This window comes from Felis catus, chromosome B4, assembly GCF_018350175.1.
Source record: "Felis catus isolate Fca126 chromosome B4, F.catus_Fca126_mat1.0, whole genome shotgun sequence".
NCBI lineage: Eukaryota > Metazoa > Chordata > Mammalia > Carnivora > Felidae > Felis > Felis catus.
In genome coordinates, this window is record NC_058374.1 from 102,194,693 (window position 1) to 102,210,090 (window position 15,398).

Consider the following 15,398-nt stretch of genomic DNA (forward strand, 5'->3'; position numbering starts at 1 on the left):
TTGCTCTTTTAGCAACTTGTTTTCACCACACTATATTCCTTATATAATAGACTATTTGAAAAATATATCATTTATTTTCTTTCTAAGACCTTTAGCTAACATCAGCTCAAACTGCTTTTATTTTGCCCTTGAGATAGATTCACGTAAATAATATTTTCCTTGCTAACCTCAATAGCCTGACACAGTATATTACTTTTTGAGTCACTGTCCTCCTTTTCATTTCCAATATTTTCTTAGCCATAACTTTAAGAAAAGGCTTTTGTAAAGCCACATTGAATACTGCTAGCTCTTTATTTTCTTTTCTTTGGAAATTGTGAAGTATTATAGTTCAATTATGGGGCTCTTACTCTCTGCCCCAGAGACTTGGTTCCCATCTATATTCATCATTTTCCCTTGCTCGATTGTAGATCCTCTTTATGTAACATTGCGGGTGTCCAGTTTAAAAATGCATGTGGATAATTTCTCTTTATCTAATTCGGGTACAGAGAGCCCTGAGGTTTTTTCCTTACCAGTCGGCTATCAAACTATTAGCAGTGCTGCCAGGCCAAATAATCCTGAGAAAAAGGAGCGGAAGGGAAACCAGGATAGAGAGCCTCTCGATCTTTAAGTGCCACTAAAACAAGCGTATGGGGGCGCCAGGGTGGCTCAGTCGGTTAAGTGTCCAACTTTGGCTCAGGTCATGATCTCACTGTTCGAGGGTTTGAGACCCGCATCTGGCTCTGTATTGACAGCACAAAGCCTGCTTCGGATCCTGTTTCTCTCTCTCTCTCTCTCTCTCTCTCTCTCTCTCTCTCTCTCTCTCTCTGCCCCTCCCCTGCTTGCATGGTCTCTCTCTGTCTCCCCAAAATAAATATTAAAAAATAAAAAGAAGTGGATGGCTTCACTTGGTTGCTCGAAAACAATAACACAACGAGTTTTTTTTAGCACTAGAATTAATTCTTCTTAATTTTAAAAAGATAAATTAATTTTTAATGAAAAAACAGTACTTAGGTACACATTCTCTAAAAATTATTCACTTCCTAAAAGATTGTACATAAAACATCAATAATTATCTGGCATATGTTAGACTACAAACAGGTTCTTATAACATGGATTAATTTTCCTCTAACTTAATTGTTCACAGATGAAGAGTGTACTCCTCACTATTGGCTTAAATGAACTGTATGATGGGAGGAAACCCAATCTAGAAATTAGTAATCTAAAAAAAAAAAAAAAAAGGAACAGTAGCAGCAGGGATAATAATAACAATAATAATGGCTAATATCATTAAGTCCTTGATATGTGCTTGGAACTAGCATTTTATGTGCACTTTAATTTATTCCCACAAAAAAAAAACTTAAGGATATATGTTGTATCATTCTGTATTATAGATGAGAAAAGGGAGGCTGGGAGGGGTTTTGTACATTTTCAAGATCATACAATTAGTGGTAAAGCTGGAACTCCATCCAAATTCTTGCCCCAGAAAACATATTTAATCAATTCCCTGTTTTAGGAAGAAGGGAAAACAAAAGATCTGTATTTTGAAAGGCAATGGCAGAAAATGTATAGGTATAACATAATAAAAAAATTAGATAGAAATCTGTAAAACAATAGGCAAAATTTAGAAATTTATTTTTCCATTTTCTCACAATCAAAATGATATTTATGAATAGATTTTACCAGACAACTAATGTGGTTATTAAAGGTAATGTTTGATGATATGTGAAAATTTGATGGAACTGGTAGTACCACGGACCAACTAGTATATGTAAGCCTTTCCACCAACCTGGAGAATTTTCTTGGTACCTCTCTTATGTATCATTTCTGTGGTCTACAGAAAGCCTTGGCTAGGTTTCCACTTAATGAATTTCTAGTTTCTAAAGTCTCTAATTCCCACTCTTGCCATAAGATACACTTTTCTCCTCAGTGCCCTGATCCAATTTAGTTTCTATTCTGATCCAGTAGCCTCAAATAGATGGCAAAGGGAACATTAAAGTAGTAAATAAATGAATCCATTGAAAAAGGATAAAGAAAATGATGACAATGAGATCTTAATCAGAACAAAAAATGTGAGGGAAAAAAATGAGCAATGTATTTTTTTAAAACAAAGAATGGAGAAGCAAAACATTAAGCAAAATGGATTGAAACACTTCTGAGAATAGCGATTATTTTTTAATACCATACATAGAGGCGGGGCACCTGGGTGGCTTAGTGGGTTAAGGGTCCGAGTTCAGCTCAGGTCATGATCTTGCAGTCTGTGAGTTCGAGCCCTGTGTCAGGCTCTGTGCTGACAGCTCAGAGCCTAAAGCCTGAGCTTTACATTCTGTGTCTCCCTCTCTCTCTGTGCCTCCCCTGCTCATGCTCTGTCTCTCTCTGTCTCAAAAATAAATAAAAACATAAAAAAAAATACTATACATAGAGGGGATAAATTAAATTTCAGTAGCGTAGATACTCTAGATTAAAAAGTACCTGAGAAATGAAATAAAGAGAGAAGAAAGACAAATGACCTGATCTTACTTTTAATGGAGGTAGGTTTGCTATAAAGGGTAAAGAGGTGATATCCACTGATAGGTAAACCCAGTAGCACCCGGTGAAGGTCTCCAGCCTATTCCTAGACTTTTAGGAGAACATAAGGAGACAGAATACAAATCTTAGTCTTGCAAAAACTAGATTTACTTACATACAGTATGTAAATAGAATCTTCTTTATATTCACAAATAGAAATGCTATTAATTGTAAATTTGAAATATGAGTAAAACCCATTTCTTGTTAGCCAACAGTCCCCTTCAAGGAACTTGGGTTACAAACATCTAACGCCATTTACCACTGAGAGAGTAAGTTTGTTGGGTAGCACGTGAGGTAAAGAGGAAGACAGGACGAGAAATTGGCTAAAATGTTGATAGGGCCAAAGCCTGGAACAGGAATATGTAATCTGGACTCATAGTCTGCTTACTAATTTCTTCTCACATTAGTTTACTTGTTTCTCCATGCAGCTATTAAAATCATATAGTTTTAAATAATTGAGATCTAGAAATTGTGCTGGGAGTATTTTTAGAATAAAGATTTCTTTTAACTGGATATTAGGATCCTCTCATACAAAGACATTCATTGGGAAACAATATTAAAGAGATAATTGATTTTTTTTTCTTTCTCCTCCTCCCCTCTTCTCTCCATTTTCACTTTCATCAAACTCTTAAAATTGATTTTAAATTAACATATATCCTCCAACTATGAAACTATTCTAAAATATGACTTGAGAAATAGTTTAGCAAAATGGAAGACAAATAGTTCCATAATGTTGCAACTTTGCCAAATACACAAGTATCTGTCATTAAAAGGAATCGTAACAGGGTTGTCTTCTCTTCCCCTACACTTAGAATAAGGATCTTAATCTTAAACATCACATAAATAGGAGAGATTTAATTAAAACCTCAAGAAATGTGTTACTGTTAATTGAATTCTTGCTACAGTTACCTTTGCAAACCCATGTTAATGAAACTCCAGTTCAAAGTGGATGGGTTTGGGGAATTCACATAGCTCTTTATTTCCTTACCTGAGATGCCATGATAATCTCGTCAGCCAAATACCCAGTTAGGAGAGTTCTCATTTGTAGCTATTGATCAAGTTTACACAAACTGTTAGGATTTCTAAACAAAACGAATCAGAGGTTCAAAGGCCATAAAGCAAGGTCAGTGAGTGAGAAAGGGAAACACTTCTTTGCATTTTGCAAGCCTTTCACCTGTAGAGCAGAGAATGGGCTGGCTCCTACCTGAAGCTAGGGTCCGCTCCGCCCCTCACCTAGCTCCCCCTCCCTTGTCCCTTCCCCCACCGGCGGAACGTCCCCGTCCCCCGTTGGGTATCTCTCGGTATTACCAAGCTATAAATTGCCTTAGAGCTTAGAGACAATCAGGTCAGCACTGCTCTCACAAGGGAAAAGCTTCTTACTTCCGAGCAGAACCGTTCAGGGGAACAAGAGGAAGGAGGGAGGGAACCGGTGCCTTCGTCGTCACTGGGCTGGCGAAGGGTGGAGAGAGAGATGGGGGAGGGGACGGACGGAAACTGCATCCGCAGCGGGGTCGCACTTGAGCCCAGTCTACAAACTTCGAGGTGGCTGCAGTGGAAACTCCCGGTGCGCTCTCCACTGCCTGGCAGCTGCCGGGTGGAGTCGCGCTCCCCGGCCCCACCTATGGGACGGAGCTTCCCCAGCAGCGCGGGGCGCCGCACCCCTCAGGAAAAGTCTCCAGGCATCTAGCGAGACTCGGGTCATTCTACCCACCACTTCCACCCCAGAAAACCCCCGCAGGATACTCTCATTAGCCTCCGAGAGCCCAGAGGACCGCCTCCCTGTGGCTCAGTTTGAGGACACTCGTGCAGATCCTTTCCTATCCCCGCCCTGCTCTGCTTTCACAACTCTGCTGGGTCAAATGGCCAAAGACAAACTTCTGCCTCTCCTTCCCCGCTCCCACCTTAAAAAACAAAAAAACAAAAAACAAAAGAAAAAAAAAAAAAAAACCCCACAGTCTGCGAACCCACACGCGTCGGAACTCCTAGCGTGCTGTTGCAATCTGGGCATGCTCAGTATCAGGGCAGGTTTTGATTGAAAGTTAAAAAAAAGAAAGAAAGGGAAAAAGCTTTGTATTATGCCGTCTCCTTCTCTTGTGCATAGGGCTGGCTGAACAGGTTGCAGGGCATCCCTGCGCCTCCCCAAGGGGCTTATCGGGTGCCCTTGATTGCGTCTCCTTGGGATCTATCCCTCTCTTAGTTCACCCCCTCCCCCAGCGCTCCCGAACCTCCCTCTCCCGGTCCCTGTCCGCTGTGGGGATGGAGAGACACTAACAGAACTGGGATGGGCAATGTTGGCTGAGCGGATCCACCTATTATTAGTGGGCCCGGATTGGCTCCTTGCAGCAGCGTACCGAGGTGGAACCAATCAGGCGGTCGGGGCTGGGAGGTGATGGGCGGCCGCCTCCTCACTGGAGGGATTCCTGGAGAAGCTGCAGTGTGGGGATGCTCTAGACCAAGTACTGCCCTCCGTGTCTTTCTACCTCCTCCTCCTGCAGCGGCGGCAGCCCAGCACTTAGCGGCGGCAACTTGAGGCTGCACCCGGGGCGAGCCCCCCAGGGTGGTGCTCCACTGAGAGGGGGGCTCAGCGCCCCGAAGGGGTGTGTGTAGGGTGGGGTGGCCAGCTGGGACCAGCTGGTGGCCCTGAAAAACCTCCCACACACCCACACCCACACACCCCTTTTGTGTTGCAGGCTGCCCCTCCAAGAGCAGAGGCAGCGAGAGGACGCGTGTGTCTTGCACAGGTCCACGCGGGGAGAGCGGTGGGGACGGAGACCGGCACCACCTTCTGGTCCTCCCTCCAGGTAAGACAGCGAGACTGGCAGCGTGGCCACCTCGGAGGTGCCCGTTGGCTTGAATTCGCCCGCAAGATTTTGCTCTCGGTACACTTGGGTTTTGGTCGTGGGAGGCTGCGACCTGGGGAGGGAGCCCCGGGTGGCCTATTGTGAGAAATATAATGAGCCACATGTACATCTCCTCGAAAAGCACTTTGCCCAGCGCCCGTGATTCAGAGCCCGGAGTTGATGTTGGGTATCCCCCATCTTCTTGCTGCCTCTTTCCTTCCCATTCTTTCTTCTCCGTCCCCCACCCCCAATCTCCATCTCTCACCTCCCCCACCCCTTGCTCAACCTCTCTCTCTCTCTCTCTCTCTCTCTCTCTCTCTCTCTCTCTCTCTCTCTGTCTCTCATCTTCAACCTCCTCCCATCCTAAGAACGCACAGGGTTTCTTTCTCTTCCTGGAAACGATTGTCTTTTCTCAGAAGAAAGAGGGGGTTGAAGAAAGGAGAAAGATTTCTTTTGCCCCCGGGGGGGGGGGGGGAAGAAAACAAGATAGAATACAATCTCTGCAAAAATTAGAATACAGAAAGCAATTAAACTGAATAAAGGGAGGAGACAAGCCATCCAGACCGGGCTGTCAGAGAAGGGAAGCTTCAAGTTTGACTTGATCTCCTCTTTACAAGAGGCTGTGTCTCTTATTTGATTCCTTCAAATGAAACAAAAATAAACCACTGCTTTAACCCACTTTCAACTGCTTAATTGCTGTTGCTTTTAACCATGTGCTAACCAAGTGCTAACCATCTGACTTTTCCTGTTCCCATCCGTCCTGTGGGGCTATTTCGTATTGCCCATCAGCAGTAATATCTGAACTTTGAGGGGTTTCTCATATGAAGAAACAAAATTTTTTTTAAACAGAGTCTTACCTTCCTGAGGTTCTCTGGTATGGCCTTTATGTTGGGGAGGGCAAAAAAAAAAGTAAAGTTTCAAGACATTTTTGTAAGTAACACCAGTGTTATCAGGAGGTTTGGATTTCTCTTTTGAGAAAGCTAATCTTCTAGTTAGTTTTGTGTACATGTTAGTTTTCACTTTATTAAATATTAACCCTTTGGTGAAATCAACCATTTCAGTTTGGTGTTAAAGCTAATTTTGTGTATGAATTGCCAGTTCATCCTACCGTTCACTATGCTGTGCATTTGATTGCCTAGATATCGTACTCATGCCTTGCCTTATTTTTTTTTAATGAGAATATTTGTGAATGTAAACATGGCTGGTGTTCATGCAATTTCAGTACCCCATTTGGAAGGCACACGGACGCTCAGCTGGCCAAGAATCCTCTCGTACTGGAACAAAGTTTAGAAAGTAATGGTAGGGAGATAGGCTGGAATTTTAAAAACCTTAAGAGGAAAATTGTTTTCGTTGTCATGTCCTATTATGAGAAAGAGAAGGACAGCAAAACAACTATGTTCCCTGCTGCCTGCACAATAGGTCAAGTAAAAGGTACTTGTTGGACAGAGCCTTGACAGCAGCTTCAGCAATTTCTAATTCCCTCATCAATGATATAAGCTTTCCTTTCCTTTTATTCATCAGAGACAGCTAAGTGATTATTGTCAGATGGGAGGAGGTAGAGAGAAGTGCCTAGCTGAATGTAATGGGGAAAGCATTCCAAGTGGGTCCTACATGAATGCAGAGAAGCCAGCAGATGTTAGTATCCAGATGACTCCTTTCCTTTGATTTATCAAGGGAAATGCCAACTCTCATGTTTTGTTCTATTTGCACACTTGGGGTAAAAAAAGGCAATCTTCTTTCTGTCTGGTCTTCCACACTAATTTTTGGACCCCAGAAAGTATTTTTTTTTAAACCACATATCTTTATAAGTTTACACACTGACTTAGAAAGGAGCTGGTTTCATTTACTATCAATGTAATGTATATTTTCTAAACCATTTTCCATTTGAGGCACTTATCTTTCCTATCTAAGTAGAATTAGCTAGAGTCACAAAAACAAGATCTTCTGTCTAGAGCTTTCGGCATTTAAATGCCTTGTTGTTGTTGTTGTTGTTGTTTTTTAATGTAGTATCTCTGTTGAAAGCTAACTGATTTTTAGAGGTGCCACCTTTTAGGTACAAGGACAAAAGGACAGTCGCTTAATTGCCTTATATGTGTACAACTGAATTAACAAGTTTATACATGAAAAGATGTACAAAACAGAAGCCCAATTACTGCCCATGCAAGCAAATTAAGATTTTTGTTTGTTTATTTCTCCACTGTCTTAGGAAAGGTAAAAGTTTGTGCTTGATTTGTGAAATTTATTTTCATGTATCTTTACAAATGTTAATTATAGCAATTACCTGTAGGAGAGATGCATATGAGTAGTTTTTTACATACTTCTGAAAAATTAAGCCTTTATATTCTAGAAGTCAGAACTAATTCCAATATATAGTGAGTGGATTGAGAGGAGACTTTAAATGATGCATTTTAGGAAAGTATTCCCACAAAATGTTCTAATGTGACAATTTCATATAATCTTCACATTTCCTCCTTTAAAAAGAATATCTTAGTAAGTCCTCATCATGTTTTAGAGCAAACATGGCAATTAGATTTTAAGGTATTCTTATCAGAACTGAAGACTGCTACTATACACAGGAATCCTAAAATACTAATTCCATAAAATACCATTCAATCTTAGTAGTTGCAGAGTACTTTTATGCTTCATTTCATAATGGAGAATATTATTCTATTTGGTCCAATTATCAGATAGCTCTAATGAAGAAATATGAAAATGGATAACATGGCATTTACATGGTAAGATTTTCAGGTTAGGCTTGATGCTAACTGAAAATAAAACTAGAATATAGTAGCTTGTTTTAAATGATAGTTGCAAGATGAAATGGAAGTTTAATAAATAAAATGCAGAATGTGTTAGATAGCTGAAAGTTAATTTGAACTTCCCGTTAACCTAACAACACCATGGACATGATACCAATTCATATCTTTTGAGGCTAGTTTATTAAATCAATTTAAAGAAATTCCCCAAACAGGTTTTTAGAACCATCTAATCTAAAGAATTCGACTCAAGACGGACAATTTTATGAGCCTGAAATACTTATAGCTCTTATGATTTCCAGTTTGTGCAACAGCCGGGAAGAGATATCATTAATGCCAAATTGGAACATAACATTCCTTTTTCTAATGGTAGTGATTAGACGATCTAGGGGAGGGAAAGCAGAAATAAAACATTTTCATTACATAATGGAGTAAATTTAGTCTGATATTACAAAAAGCCAAGACCAAAGTTTGACTTTCTGCCATAAAATAATGTAGGTATGGGTCCTGCAAGTGTTTTGCTAAACAATAATGCTTTCTAAAATTAAATGTCTGCTGTACTTGTGGATTTTTAAATTTTTTCAATGATTTGCTTGTCACAAATACATCCGTATCAAAAGTTTAGTGGATCAGAGATGCTTTTTAGCTGAATTTGTTTTCCATTGAAATTGGCTAAAGCTATTTAAAATGGAACAAAGTATATGGCAGTCTAAATTCATAAGTAATTAGCATTTAGGGATGTGTGTGTGTGTGTGTGTGTGTGTGTACACACAGATGTACACACACATGTGTATACTTTTTAAATTATGTAACTTTTTCTAAAAGGATTAGAGATTAATGGACAGTATCAAATAATCTGCTGAAGCTAGGGACTACTGTAAAAAGGACCCTTCAAAGAAAAATAACAGTGACTTGGGGATGCTTTTAATGGTTCTTTGGTTGAAAGCCTATTATACCCAGAGGCAAAATTAATGGGGGTCTAGATCTTTCCCTTTAGACAGCTTTTCTATGGCTTTGGGAAGAAGTTATTGTTCATATGAGTCATGGATTTAAAAAAAAAATCAGTACAGGAAGATGCACTTCTATATACAGGGGACAAACCAAAATCATATTTTCATATAATGTAGGGATAAACTTTCTGTTTTTCTAAAGCTTGTATCAGGTGGTTTTTTCAACATTTGCGTAAAGCTAAACTTGTTCTGAATCTTTTACATAACTGTATGACATGGTTATTGCTTTTTTCAGGTAAGGGGGAGTGGTTTGGTGTCTTTAATAATCACTCAAGGAATGATCAATATTTTTTCATAATATTTTTGAACTTGATTTAAACATCTCCATTAAGTGTGGCCATTTTTTTTTAGAGCAGGCATTTATTTTCTCTAAGGAGAAGAAAACAGCATGTTTCCTTTAACTTCCTTGTCACTTTAAGAGTTCTTGAAGAGCTGCTTTTATATTGACTGTAAGATAAACTATGCTAGCAGGGCATATGGACATCTCTACTCACATGGGTTAGTAATAGGAAAATAAACTTATTTTAAATTATACTGCAAATATGTTAACGCTATCTATTGCAAGTAAGAAAGTATGCTGTGCTTTCTTGCACCTATGAATAAAACGTGAGCCTTTAACTGTTTTATTTTAAAAAAACCTATTATTTTTAAAGTGTACAATGAGAAATCTATGTTGTCAAGAGTAAGCACTGGAGATGCTCTTTGCACAGTTTTAAATAGAAATGTAGAGGTCCTGTTGCAAAGAAGCCCTCCTTTAAAATATGTTCCTTAATTTAAAAGCAATATTTAAGAAAGTTCTAAAACAAATTAAAGCCCAGTTTAGAAAAAAAGTAGCACATTTGTGATAGTATTAGAGATGAATTTTCTGCCACATCTTTGAAAAATGAGAAGCAGATTAAAAATTATTTCTCTAATTTCTATAATTTTTATATTTGGTTTTACCGTAAATTTTAATTGTGTGGAACTAGTTTTTGTTCTCTCTGTGTTTGTTTTGTCTCTACAATGCTCAGTGCTTAGAAGGCTATGTGGCATGCTGGTTCCCATAATTTACCAGTAATATAAACGAGGGGAGAGTTCATCTTTTTTCGGCTATTGCTATTGTGGAAATAGAAAGAAAAAAATACTGGTCATTCCCATACTGGTCTCACATGTAGTATGTTGAGCATACTAATTATACACATAGGGAATAATTTTGTTAAAGAGGAGCTCTGGAACATTGTAAGGCAGATGAAGATAACAAATGCCTTTTATTTCTTAGCTGTTTGTACAAAATGGGAGCTAGAAAATTTCCATGCAAAGAATGGCCCTTTTCAGATAGTATAAGAATCTGGTAAAACTCTTTTCCTAACAGCCTGTAAGACGACATTTGATCACACATACCAGACAAGAACTCTGCCGGAACATCCCCAAATACTGTGCGTAAGACATTTAGCCAAGTGCCTCAGTCAGGAATTTATTTTTGGTTGAAATATCCAATTAATCAAATCCAGGGTTGGTACTGAAATGTGGGTCTTATCTCATCCCCGTGCACCTATTGTGAAATGCAGCTTTGCTTCTCATCCTAAACAGCATAGAGTTCATATAATTATGATGTTTTGCCAAAGGATATCCTGAGTAAAAGGAGTTGTGTGTTTTTTCTTCAATTAGTAAATGTTGTCTTTTTTTTCCTAAACAATTCAACTAGTTAAGGATAACATGCACATAGGCACTTAAACACAAATAGAATCACAGAGTTATTTAAATGTAGAACATTCTTATGCTACAATTGCTTAAATAAGACACACTATCTCTTGTCCTCTTCTCACATCCCCTCTGACTACAAGCATCTTTTCACATTAGGAATTAGACAAGCCCAACCCACACCTCTGATGAGAATTCCCTGGGTGTGGCCTCCAGAGGGCAGCCTCTTGTTTTTACGGAGGTCCATTTCCTCTCTGGGCCAGTCTTGCCGCCCAGACCTCACTCTTGCTGGGAAGCAGGTAATTGGATTTACTAATTGCTACTTAGAGATTTGTGGGCATATTTTCATCAACCTGAAGGCAAAAACACATGGAATACTCAGACGAAACATACACAGCCATACCAAAGTTAGCACTAACACTTTTAAAATGTGATGTTGGTCCATGTTTTTATAATTGTTTTTTTTTTTTTAAAGGCTTTATTTCATGGAATTTGTTCTGATTACTCACAGATGATGAGATTGTTAGACATTGAGTGAATCAATGTAACTTTTTGTACTTATTAATACCCGTGGATAAAGCTGAAATAATTGGTAAAAAGAATTTCAGATCCTTGGGTTGGCTTGGGTACTTCCGAAATACACCTGTGTCTTGTTATGGAACCCTTAAAAATTTACATAACTCATCTTTGTTGTCACTGAAAATTGAGAACTGGTTTGCTTTTCTATGGACTCTTTGGATATTACTGTGAAACACCACAAAGGGTTGCTTTTAAGACAGATTATTAATAATCTGTTTTCTGACCTAATTTTATGTGAGAGGTACTGTAAGTATGAACAACTGTATAGCATCACGGCAACAGACTAGACTCCCAAAAATGTCAATTTCTAACTGTGTGCTCGTGCTCTCTCCTTCAGAAGGAGAAAGCCAATTGAGTGTATTTTTTTTTCCTTGTGATGTACTGCACCCCAGTATTCTAGCAATATAAACAGTGGGTAGGACCTTGTTCACCACCTGTAAAACAGGGACACTGTGTAATTTTGAGGACAAAAATCATCAAAAAAATTTTCTTAGACAAACAACTTAATGGCCTTTGAAACAAGGAGAAGTGATATAACACAGGTTACCAAGGCCTAATTTAGCTTCTCTCCCAATCAGGGTTTAGGTAGCAGGGTTATTAAGAACAGTTGACACAATTTCTCAGGATAAAGACAAGGTAGCAAAGCATTGAATCTCTTTCTGACTTGGACTGTCTGCCAGATCCTGGTTTACAAGGCTGGCTTTCTGCCTAATCCCCAGCATTTTCATCAGATTTGAGGACTGAATAAAGTGAACCATTGGGTATTAGAGCATATTTCTAGAGCACCAGAATCTCTTCTATAAATAGAATAACATCACCATCCTATTTTAACCAATGTCCAAAATCCAAGAACACACACACGAAAATTTATATATATTTCATACTTGAATATATGTAAATCAGACCACTATATGCCTAAAAATACTTTTATTTATCTGGCTACAGAAATTCTCATGCTGCAAGGGTAGGTAACAACTTGATAGTACATGTATCTATTTTTAGTATTTTTATTAAATTTAAAAAGCCAAGCAACCACCTTGAGATATATCTAATAATTCAAGAAAGTGACATTTCAACAGAAAGCCACCATACTCATAAATTGACCAAAACTGCTCTGCTTTTAAATTGTGAAAACAACACAAGAAGACAAAAATTACCCTATATGCATGTTTCCTTTTTTTTTTTTAATCAGGAATCATAGATACTTTCTGACACCACAAATGAATATTGATGATAGCGAAGAGCCAACTCCTTCAGGAAAAAGAGTAGACAAGTTCTGTTATGGCTTTGAGAATCTGTTTCATGGTTTATATATTGAACACATAGCGACAGTTTTATATCTCTTGACTTCTGGACCTTTAGACCTGTATGCATTGAAGCATATTACCACTCACTGCCAGAGTAGAAGAGATTTGCTCTGCTGTCCAGCTAAGAGTAATATAGTAACTCCCTTGCCTTACCTTGGTTTTCTTCCTTTGCCACCTCTCACCTTCCTACCCTCTCCTTATTCTTCCTTTTCTTCTTTCTATCTTAATGAATTATCTTCCTATAAAATCACTAAGTGGAGCTTTGTTCTCTAAAGTGCATGATAATCTCTACCACCTGGACTTCCTTTTGTGTCAACAAGCAGGAAATTTAATTCTTAATTTATAGACATTTTAAGTTAGCTTTACAAAACAGCTGTATAGATAAATAAGGGAGCAGACTCTTCATTTGTTTATGAAATATGCCATGATTTGTGTGTTTGTTTTTAAGACCTTACATGTGAAGTCTAGCCTATTGGTAATTTCTAGAAAAAAAATTGATTACAAAAAGATAGAACAATAGTGTTTGAAAGTCCAAACAAATGGCATATCCTCTTAGGCATTTTTTTTCTTTTTTTTTTTCTTTTTCCTATTTTGTTCTTCTAATGATAACAATTAATAAATGTTTTTATGACAGGGATGTAGCCCTGAGTTCTTAAAAAATTACATTGCCTTATTTGGTTTTGATGATGGAGAGATTCTCCATTTTACAGATGCAATAAAGCAGACTCAGAAGTTAAGTTACCTGCTTGCAATTACACACTCGGGAAGCCTTTATAACTCTCTCCTACCGAATCTTGCTGCCTCAGCATTTAATGAAGAAAAAAAAAGTACATTTTTAAAATTCTGTCAATATATAAGAAGTAGTTTGTCATCCCTCATCAAAATTAAAAACACAAATCTAACATCACTAAATTTGGATATACTCTTTTCATATTGAAAAGGTAGGGAAAGTGTAATATGCAGTCATTAGCTGTGTGACCAAAACTTTGAAATAAGTTGTATTTGTAATTGAAAATGATTCAAGGGACTGTTTTCTAAAATGTAAGAGAAGTCACTAAGCCTGAGTCACTAGGCTCGGTTGGCCCTTAGTCATTGCTATATCACTGCGATAGGAGATGTCATTTCACTTGTTTCCTTATTTGTAAACTATGTAGTCCGAAGCCACCTCCTGGAGGGGCACAGAGATGTGGCTGAGATAATGAGTGTTGTAGCTTTACTGCCTATGAGTTCTCCTTACTCCTCTCTCATTACTTCCCTCATTCGCACTCACCCACACAACCTGTGACTGCTTCCTGAGCATAATATTGATGGAAGTCGTTGAATCTGTAGATTCTTTTCTATTCCAAGATGGAGAGAGCTAAGCAGGGGACTTATGCAAGGCCCAATTATTACTCAGTCCTAGTGTGAAGTCTGTCAAATAGCAATTCTTGGTATGAAGAAATAAATACATTTGGACGTGATTAATACACATTGCAACGTGGGCTAACTTAATTGACTGTCTAGCGGATCTGATACAAAGAAAGGAGTTTTAATTGGGAAAGACCTATAGAAACAATGCAAAGTTAATTAGAGCATAGGAGAGGTATTTATGGGGAGTTTTGGACAAATGCAGGGTAATCAGATTCTTATGTTTTTACTACATGTCAGGCACTTTTCTGTGTACTTTCCATGCTTCATTCCATTTAACGTTGCCAACAATCTTAAGAGGTTGATACTAATGTATAAATTTTAAATGAGAAAATTGGGGGAAACGTAACTTGTTAGGGTCATATAACTGTTACATAGTAGGATATGGATTCAAACCCAAGCAGTCTATTCACGGAACCTGTACTCAACCATAAGCAATCATATAGTCATTGAGATCCTCAGTGGAAGAAGGGGAACAAATGGTGACCAGGAAGTAGGGGTGTCTCAAAGAGATCGACGAATCATAGGCAAACTTTGTCCACTTCATAGTTTGAGCCAATATGACCACCACGGTGATGTGATAAAAGCATGAAACGTCGAAGTCTTATAGACCTGAGTACAAATACCTACTCTGTCATGGTGAGCTTCAATGCGATTATTTCACTGATAGAGGTTTCATTTCACCAGGAAAGGAACTGTAATAACGTTTGAAAATTGTCTCATACTCAGTGGATGGCAGATCTGACCACCCTGGCCACCCATTTTTATGATTCAGGGACTCTTTTATTTAGAAAAATTCCACCTAACTCAAAATGGTTTAGGAAAGAAAAGGGATTTTAAAGTTCTCATTACCATACATCATCATGTTCAGGATATTCCGGATTTGGTCATAGCTGGAGATGGAAAATCAAACCATATGATTAGGACCAGATCTGTTATCCCTTACTCCCTCCCAGCCTTCCATCTTAGTCCTGCTCTCCTCTTCCATTGCTTTATTTAGAGTCAGCCTCTTAGTTTACAGTGGTAGGAATATACCCAATGACTATAGGGTCATTTAAGAAATCTCCATGTAAAGAGAACATCTTCTTTTGCCAAAAAATTTCAGGATAAGCATGACTGGAACAACTTGGGTCACTTGCCCTGAACCCATGAAATATGTTATTTATCTAGGCTGAGCATTGTGTCATCCCTGGATTTAAAAGTTGGGCACAGCATTACTTAACTAAATAGAAAGAGAGTTTTGCTGTTACAAGAAGGAAAATGACTAGATTTAGG

General features: G+C 38.5%; 1 protein-coding gene across 4 annotated transcripts in view; it reads left to right on the forward strand.

The window, feature by feature from the left end:
* The first annotated feature begins 5,227 nt into the window (after window positions 1-5,227).
* Window positions 5,228-15,398, forward strand: part of SYT1 (synaptotagmin 1) — a 558,583-nt gene continuing 548,412 nt past the window's right edge. For 3 of the 4 annotated variants that reach the window (XM_011284134.3, XM_011284136.3, XM_011284135.3), the window contains exon 1: window positions 5,228-5,345. The gene's annotated coding sequence lies outside the window, so the exon portion shown is untranslated. The remainder of the gene's footprint in view (window positions 5,346-15,398) is intronic. The other variant, XM_019835264.2, reaches the window with a different exon arrangement.